Below are 10,116 nucleotides of genomic sequence, written 5' to 3' on the forward strand. Positions count from 1 at the left end.
TGACAAGTGAATTCATTTTTTTCTTAAAAGCATTAGACTGCACGTGTTTGAAGAAAACAAGGTAGGAATCAGAACTTTGTAGTACCCGGTTGTGGAGATAATAGCCTAAAAATGTTTGAAAAGCGCAAATCTAAGTGTGTTTGGAGATAAAGTTTTTCATTTTTCGCAGTTAATGACGACCGCCCCCTGCCAAAATCGAAAATCCGCGAAGTAGAGAAGGAGCCTATCTACATACAGTAGGCCTATACGTACATTTTTATGAATGTTTTTTTACGCACCGCAAATGTAATAATGATAAAAATTACATGTAAGATATATATATAAAACAAAACAATAATTTGTACATGTATACATACAACTTAACATTATTATTTATTTATTTTATTTGGGGAACTTTGTTTTTATTGAACACACAAACAACATAACACAAAATATTCCTTCACAACAGTAAACAGAATGGATACATGTTTGGGCAAACAGAAAAATTAGATCTGGTGAGTGAAAAGCAAATACCCTTATACTATGTGACTCAATAGTCATATGAATGCGGCATATAATTGATTTCCCTTCAAAAAAATAAATATTTACCTTGGTCTTTCTGAAGGAAAGACAAGGTAGTGCTGTTCTGCGACTTTATTGTACTTATTATTATTATTATTATTATTCATCTTATTCTCCGCGTTTTTTTGGCGCGCCGCGCAGCCCGAACCATAGCACCGATCGCCATCGTTCAGTATCGGCACGACCTGAATTTTCGCGCGACGCAGGGTCTTTTTCAAACGGCCCCGAAAAATTTTCCGTTCGCCCGTAAACGGCAAATTTCCGAAAAAAAAAAAAAGTTTCAAAATGCTACTTGTCCTACAATTTTTGACCAAATCGCATAAATTGGACATCAAAAATTCCGGGACGGTGGGGGGCATAAAGATTGTGTACAGAATTTGGAAAAAAATTACGGTTCCCCGGATATTTGCCAAAAACTATCCCATTCATTTCTAATGGGAAAATTTCCCATTCATTTCAATGGGATTTCTAATGGAATTTACATTGCATTGATGCCATTGACGGCCATATATGTCGAATCTATTGATGCCAATGTACTTGGATTCAATTGACTATATGGATGTCGATGCCATTGACGGCCATGGACGTCCAAAATTTTTCGCATTCATTTTCAATGGGGAAAAAAAATAATTCCCCAAATTAACAAAAAATGACCAGATATCAATAAGACGTCCCCCAAACTTCCCCAATTACATTGACGCTTATGAAGGGTGCCGCCATTGACTTCCATGGACGTCCAAAATTTTTCCCATTCATTTTCAATGGGGAAAAAACTACATTTCCCCAAATCAACAGAAAATGACCAGATATCAATAGGACGTGTCCCCCAAATTTCCCCGATTGTATTGCTGCTTATGGAGGGTGATGCCATTGACGTCCACGGACGTCCTGCTACACCTGAGTGGGGCTAAAATCTGTATCTCCACAGAGGAAAGACCAAGGTGTAATTTCTCCCGAAATTGCAGTTTCTAGTCTTCAATAGGTCTCCATCTCTTCTGGAAACATATTTCTCATTTGTAGCCTGGTACTTAAAGCCTCCATTTCATACACGTCCCGCAACCATTGTGCATGGCTTTGGAATTCATCCATTTAATAGTCAACAGTTTCCTGGTCACCATTAATAGTATACAGGGTGACCCAAAAAAAAACTTTACACTCAGTTGACTGCTTGTTTAAAAGCCATTGAAACATATCTAAATAGGTTGTCATGCTTAAGTGATTCATTAAGGTCACTCAATGCAGCTGGTAATCTCTCGTCTCTACAATTCCTGTGCTTCTGCTGAAAATGAAGAAAACTTTAGCTGTACCTGAATTGCTGCGTGCCGGTCTGACACCTACTGAGATTGCAGCAAATCTGAGAATATCCAGATGTGCAGTCTACAAAATTAAAAAGAAGCTGAAAGATACCGGAACAGCCTCACGAAAACTTGGGTCTGGAAGTGCCCGATTTGTGGGGACCAAAAAGTTATTGACAAGGTGATATGTGGCCACCCAGAGTCCAGATCTCAATCCCCTGGATTATAGCATATGGGCAACTGTGGAGGACAGTGCCTGTAAGAAGCCACAAACTTCTGTGGCACCCTTGGAGAGGTCCATTGTTAGATCTTGGGAAAAGATGACAGCATCCTACATAAAGAAGACCTGTCAAGCGTTCCGCAGGCGCCTGGAGGCTGTTGTGACACTTAAGGGTGGACACATTGAAAAATAGAGTGTACTGTACATGTTGTTTACAATAATGTATAATTTGTGATTAAATTCTAATTCTAAGCTGAATAAAAATGGCATTTAAGTTGTATTATGGCAGTGTAAACTTTTTTTGGGGTCACCCTGTATGTAGAAGATTCTTTTGTTCCCTAGTGTAGACCTCTTCAGGAGTTTAACATTTTTAAATAAAATAACACATTAGATTCTTGCAGCTCCTTCCTTGCCTGACAATGATGATGAAGACACTTGCACACTTCGATGAAGATGACACAATGTGCGCGTGTCAAGGGAGCCTCCTGCAGTACCTCAAAAATCCACAAATAACTGAAACCGCAAATGTCGAAGCGTGAATTGGCGAGGGATCTCTGTGTAATCATTTTGTCAGTACGTAAAACTTGCCGTTCTTATTGAACCAACGATAAGAACACTGAGCAAGATGACAACCACGCCACAGTGGACGATCCTTGACCCAGCATTTGGGGATCCGTTGCATTCTTAATTGTACAGTAAGTTCTATGAAATGTAAAAGCTGAGTTGCTGCTTATCATTGAAGTACTCGCTATTTCCTGTTAATTCTGTGGATTAGCTGTCTGTTGTCAGTGAAGATGGGCTGTCTGACATCAGACAGCATGTATTCACACAGCAACACTACAGTCATAAGAATCAGGCCTTGGTTTCAAACTGTAGTTTCTCTTTGCACTATCATCTTCTAAAGTGATATGCTAAGACACATTTTTATGTTAAGCTTACTTAATGTAATTAGTTACACTACCAAGTTACTTCTCCCAAAAAGTAATTCAGTTAGTAACTCAGTTACTCCATTATAAGAGTAATCAGTTAACCAGCAAAGTAACTGATGTTACTTTTCATCTTCAACACGTTATTACATTATACATTCTATAACATCTTTCACATCAAATATATTTATATTAACTAATTGAAGAATAAAAACACTATACAGTATTTTAGAACATTTGGTATTTATTTGGTTCAGATATATTACAGTTGGTTCAGAAAACACAAATGTAAACTGACCATTAACCAGTGCAAATCTCTGAAACTATGTTAGGCCTACTGCACAATAAGCAGAACATTATCCTTACATATTCCATCACGTAACATTATTAAATTGAAATTTGAGAACGCTACCTTTGAAATTCCCTGGCCCGTCACCATTATAGCTGTCTTGTTGTGTTTGCCAGGGCGGGCAGTGAAGCAGTGCATGATCCGCCCACCTAGCCAATCATCATCGCGTTTGCAATGGCGTCACTACCTCATTCCCTCCTCCCCCCTCCTGCTCTGCTCTCTCCAGGCAGGCAGCTGATGTGTGACATAATTAGACAACCTGCGTTTCATTAAATCAAATTGTATTAACACGCTCCTTCACATCCTCAGTAACGGTAACGGCATTGCAAAGATGGGAAAAGTAATTGAATTACTCACTACTCAGTACTGAAAAAAAATAACGCTATTAGAAAGGCCGTTATACTCTAACACTGTTATTAACAACACGGGTTGTGATTAATTTTTACATCTCATTTTACCATTGCGTTATCATTTTACTTATTAGAACGAGATTTTCAAAAGTGAATTATTCATTCATCTTCTGTACAGATTATCCTGAAGAGTATGCAATTAATGATCATTTATTCAATGTCCTGTACGGGGGGAATAGATTTTTAGCTATCCTGTTACCGTAATTTTCAGATTATAAAGCGCACCTATTAGCCGCCACCCACCAAATTTGACACAAAAACAGAATTTGTGCATAGATAAGCCGCACTGGACTATAAACTGCTGCTGTCCTCACTGTATTATGGGTAGAGATGTCCCGATCGATCGGCATCGATCGGGTCTGATCACGTCATTTTCAAAGTATCGGAATCGGCAAAAAAATATCGGCCATGCCTTTTTTAAATTTATATATACTGTATATTTTTTAATTAAATCGTTTTCTAATTGTATTTAACGTTACAGACATAATATGTTGCACTCATCCAGAGTCTTTAGTTTAGGCTTAAGGTAGGGTTATCAAATTTATCCCGATAACGGGGGTAATGAATTTTTAATAAAATGTATCACGCTAATATATTTAACGCAATTAATGCATGCGTTGCACGATCTACTCACGCATTGTCGTGCTTAATCTGTAATGGCGCCGTCTTACCTATATAGAGAGATAAAAGGCAGTGTAAAATGAGTAAAGTGAATATTGGCAGCCTTTGGAGCTTATTATTAATAGGCTACAGCCTTACAATCCCTCTCCCTACGATAAGAAATATCATGGGAAGCAATGTGGGGAAGCAAGTTAGCACTTGATCTTTGTCTTAACACCTTATGTTATTTCCCAACGCAGAGAAGATATATGAATTAGTAGCACTATGCACAGTCATGGTTCCACTTCCCATCATGCATTTGGGTTGAATGGCTGCAGTATCATTTACTGAAAGCTCAACAAATACACTAGATGGCAAATTTAGTCACAATATACAAAGTCACAAGTCTTTCTATCCGTGGATCCCTCTCACAGAAAGAATATTAATAATGTAAATGCCATCTTGAGGATTTATTGTCATAATACAGTACTTATGTACTGTATGTTGAATGTATATATTCGTCCGAGTTTTATTCATTTTTTTCTTAATGCATTGCCAAAATGTATATGATTGGGAAAAATTATCGGGAATGATTGGAATTGAATCGGGAGCAAAAAAAAAAGCAATCAGAAGGGGAAATATCAGGATCGGCAGATACTCAAACTAAAATGATTGGGATCGGATCGGGAGCAAAAAAACATGATCAGAACAACCCTAATTATGGGATATTTACACCAAAAGATTAACCGGTAACACTTTGACAGCGGTGTCATAGGACTGTCATAACACCAAATGAACCACCATGAAGGTTAGAACCAATTAGCTGCAAAGCTTCATTGCAAGGGCGAAGGTTTACATAGGACAGTAGGGGCATAACACTAGCAACTTTTTGGGATGCTCAAATTGTCCCCACCAACTTTTAAGCAACCTAATTTCATCATATAAAGAGTTCAGATATATAGGTAATTTAGATTGTCTTACCATATGTTGTAAGGATAGAAAAGAACCTACCATTATTATGTGAATTATTTTCATTTATGTTCAGACTTGAATTTATCCCTTTTCACTTGCTGAATGTGCCGGTCCATTTTTCCACCCCAAAACGAACGTTTGGTTGGCTGATGACTTGAAGCCCCCCGTCCCGCCAGAAAGAAACACACACACATACTCACACAACCCCGACAGATTCATGTCGACAACATGCCGCCTCTTCCGCCCCCTTCGGAGACGAGGGATATTAATGGATCTTTATTTCGGCAGCAGCAGCCACTGTAAGTCATGTAAAAAGACATCAATGTTTTGGAGGTGGTGGAAACACCACTAATTTTGCTACTGATAGCCCAAACTGCATCAGAGTTAGTATAACATTAAACATGCTAACCGTCAAAACAACTGCGGTCAGGCCAGCTTCCACAAGGAACAACGTAGTCAAGTTAATCGTACCTTATTTGGATCATTATTTTTGTTATGGGCATTGCGGTAATATCGTCCCTACCAATGTTGAGACCAAACCTACGCCTTTGCTTCATTGCTTCAAGAAGCTTCATTTGGCCATTACTGCTCCCTTGGGCGAGATAGTCAACCTCTGCTGCCACCTGCTGTCAACACTGTTCTCATCCAACATTCCCCCTAGCATGCATTGCAGCGCTACAGATGTAAATAACAATCAAAATTCATGTTCTGTGCTAATTATTTCATCAGTTACTGTTCCAGTTATTTCATTAATTGCTAGTTATGGTATTTGGTAAGACTTTATTTGACAGTGGCGCCTTGAAACTGTCATAAGACAATCATAATTATGACATGACACTGTCATGAATGCTTATAACAGATATTATTAAATGTCACCCAGCAAATTATCTCACTTTTGAATAGATGTAAATGATCCGAGCTGGACATAAATGGAGTTAGTGCCATAATTTGCTGGATGAAACTTAATGGCATCCGTCAAAAGAATTCAGTATGCCCATGATAGTGTCATGTCATAATTATAACTGTCTTATGACAGTCTTATGACGCCACAGTCAAATAAAGCGTTAAAAATTTAGGTAATTGGTGACAGATGACTGATGCCAACAGTAATACGAGCACAAAACCAGCATAGATGGGTAGGTACACCCCAACATTTGATGGTTTATTTAGCAGCACAAAATAAATGGATGGCAATATCTAAATGAGTTTTCTGTTCAGAGCAGTCATAATGCTAAAAGAAAAGGACAGTCAATGAGATCAAAGCTATAGAAAGGGTTTCACAAAACAAAATAGGTGTATATTCAATGTTTTTATACTTCTCAGGTGGTGACATATGGGTGCGGGTTGCCTTGGAGGAGGTCTCATCTAGTGTATGACTGTTGGACTAATTGGGCCACAGGCTCGGGCCTCAGGTGGTCTGCAGGCTTCAGACATGGTGACTGTCCGTCTCACAGTTCAGCAAACTCCCAGTGCGAGAAGAAAGAGGCCACTCACACACATGTGATCTATTTTTAGAATTCACGCACACACACACACCTGTACACCTCTCAGCATACAGTGGTGCCTTTCTGCACCACACAGTGTCTCTGTTGGCGCCCATGACCCACCTTTGTGATACACATGCTATTCTATCCAATTATCAATTGTATGTGTGCGCGTGTTTGAAACGGAACTTTGTAAAGATAGACACAGAAAACAATGTGACTTGATTTAGATTATACATATTATTTCTTTGTTATTGACAGAGGTGGGTAGTAACGCATTACATTTACATGAGTAACTTTTTCAGAAAAATGTACTTCGAAGAGTAGTTTTACTCAGCCATACTTTTTACTTGAGGAGATTTGTGAAGACGAAATGCTATTCTTACTACACTAGTCGTTACATTTTTCCTCTTTACTCTGAATATTAGATTTTAGTTGTTGTTTTTTTTTTTTGCCAGAGAAGCCAACAAAGGCTAAACCAGTTTCACCAATGAAACGTCGCAATAGTAATCACATGACTTCATTTTACCAATCAGACTCAGTCTGAGGACCAACCTGTCGTCCTGTAGGAGATTCCAGGAGACAGGTAGTTACTCCAGGAGAGCTGGACAGGGCCGTAGAAGATCCTTAAACCCTCAGCAGGATCGGTATTCACTCCTTTGTTCAAAGAGGAACAGGATAAACACTGCCAGAGCCCTACAAAATGACCTCCAGCAGGCCATTGGTGTTAATGTTTCTGACCAAACAATCAGAAACGGGCTCCATGAGGATGGCCTGGGGGCCTGACATCCGTGGTAAGCCCTGTGCTCACTGCTAATCACCATAGAGCTTGATTGGCATTTGCCATAGACCACCAGAATTTGCAAGTATGCCACTGGCTTTGTACTCTTCACCGATGAAAGCAGATTTAACCTGAGCACATGCGACAGATGTGAAAGGGTCCGGAGATCCCATGGAGAATGTTATGCTATCTGCAACATCATTCAGCATGACCAGTGTGGCTGGTCAGTGATTGTCAGGGAAGGCATATCCCTGGAAGAACACACATACCTCTACAGGTTAGATGATGGCACCCTGACTGCTATTAAGTATCAGGATGAAATCCTTGGACTCATTGTCATAAGCTACGCTTGTGCAGTGGGACCTGGGTTCCTCCTGGTCCACGACAGTGCCCAACTTCATCTGGCTGTAGTATGCAACAGTTCCTAAAGGAAGAAGGACTTGATAACATTGACTGGCCCCAACGTTCGCCTGACCTAAATCCAATAGAACACCTCTGGGACATTGTGTCCAGGAGCTCAGTTATGCCCACGTCCAGATCTGGGAGGAGATTCCCTAGGACACCATCTGTCGTCTCATTAGGAGCATGACCAGGCGTTGCACGGAGGTCATCCAGGCACGTGGAAATCACATACACTATTATGCCTCATTTTGACTTGTTTACATGAAAGTTCAATCAGCCTGTAGTGTGTTTTTCCACTTTCATTTTGAGTATAACTGCAAATCGAGACCTTCATGGCTTGATACATTTGATTTTCATTGACGATTTTTGAGTGATTTTGTTGTCAGCACATTCAACTATGGAACGAACAAAGTATTTAATAAAAATATTTCATTCATTTATATCTACAATGTATTACGTTAGTGTTCCCTTTATTTTATTTTTTTTTTTTTTTGAGCAGTGGTGTAATATATATAGATATATGGCGGAAAACACTCAGGTGACTTGAAGTTCCGCTCTGAGACCCCCAATTTGGCCAAATATCAAAATTATCCTATATGCATGTGTGATACATATTTGGAAAGCTTAAAATCTCAATTTTCTGGGGCAACACAAATTTTGAACAGGAGGGCATTAAAAAAAAAAAAAAATTAAACAGCAAAACCCTAATTGGAGGCAAGAGCACGTGTGAGCAGAATTAAAGACGCCACGATTTTAAGGAGATATTATCGCGTACTTATCTTGTTTTGATCCAAAAACTCCATGTAGCATGTAACTCCGAGTGTCAAGACACAGCTGTGAATGGCCACAGCCGGATTTTTATTTTATTTTATGGGTGAAACATGGTGATAAAACAAGGGTCGCGATGCAGAAATCGCAGACAACAAGGTGTGGTCGAGATGTTATTTTTCATATATATACCCTTTTAAACGTTTTTTTTTTTCTTTTAAACGATTTTCTTTTTCATGTAGTTACCCTTTTAAATGTTATTTTTCCATTTTTTTTGTTTGGATCGATTATTTATCATCTAACATATCGGGGAAAATACGACAGTAACAAAAAAAAATACAATTAAGCGATAGTTATGAGGTAGATATCCGTGACTTTTTTTTACAGACGCCAAATTTTTCATTGTGATGTAATTTGTTTAAAAGTTTAAAATATGGAAGTAAATCAATTTTTTAAAGTCGTTTTTTTTTTTTAAACTAAATATTAGACATCAATTAATGATTCTAAGCTAAAAATGACAGACATTTCGAATAATAAATATAATTACTTCTTTTAATGGCTGGGTTGAAACAAAAGCGGTTGCGTGACGTCTGTAAACGGGGGTTTTCAGGGTAAAACGGACAAATTAAAAATAGTTCGGAGGCTTAGTGCGCCATAAATTTGCTATGGCAGCATATAGACATATAGTTCTATCAAACGCAACAGTTATTTTGGCTTAAAATACAGCAGTTTCTTTTAAAGAGGAGTGCAAGAGCAGAAACTGCTTTTTCAGTCTTGTCTGTGTTTTCCGCCATATTTCAATATATATATATATATATATATATATATATATATATATATATATATATATATATATATATATATATATATACAGTGGTACCTCTACATACGAATCCATTCCAGGACCTTGTTTGTAAGTCGAAATGGTCGTATGTCAAGCAGGATTTTCCCATAGGAATACATTATAATTCCATTAATTCGTTCCACAGCCCAAAAACCTTCACTAAATCCTTAAAAAATACTGCTGGTACTATTACAAATTGTGTAATTGTGTGCAATTACACATAGCAAAACAAATAAATTATAAATCAATATCGGAATAATAATAATAATAATAATAATAATTCCTGTATTAATGTAACGAATCGGGTTCTAATGTGGCGGATGTTTTTTGCTGACCCTGAACGCACCGCGGGGCTGACGTGCCAGAGACAGACTGGTGAGCTTGAGTTTCACTTTCATTTTGAATGTTTTCTTGAGAACACCGTCAATTGCGGCAGACAGAAGGTGTTTTTGTTTTGAATAAGTTGTGAAATAAATGATAAAAACGTGGCGAAGTTGGCGATTT

This window comes from Corythoichthys intestinalis, chromosome 5, assembly GCF_030265065.1.
Source record: "Corythoichthys intestinalis isolate RoL2023-P3 chromosome 5, ASM3026506v1, whole genome shotgun sequence".
Classification (NCBI taxonomy): domain Eukaryota; kingdom Metazoa; phylum Chordata; class Actinopteri; order Syngnathiformes; family Syngnathidae; genus Corythoichthys; species Corythoichthys intestinalis.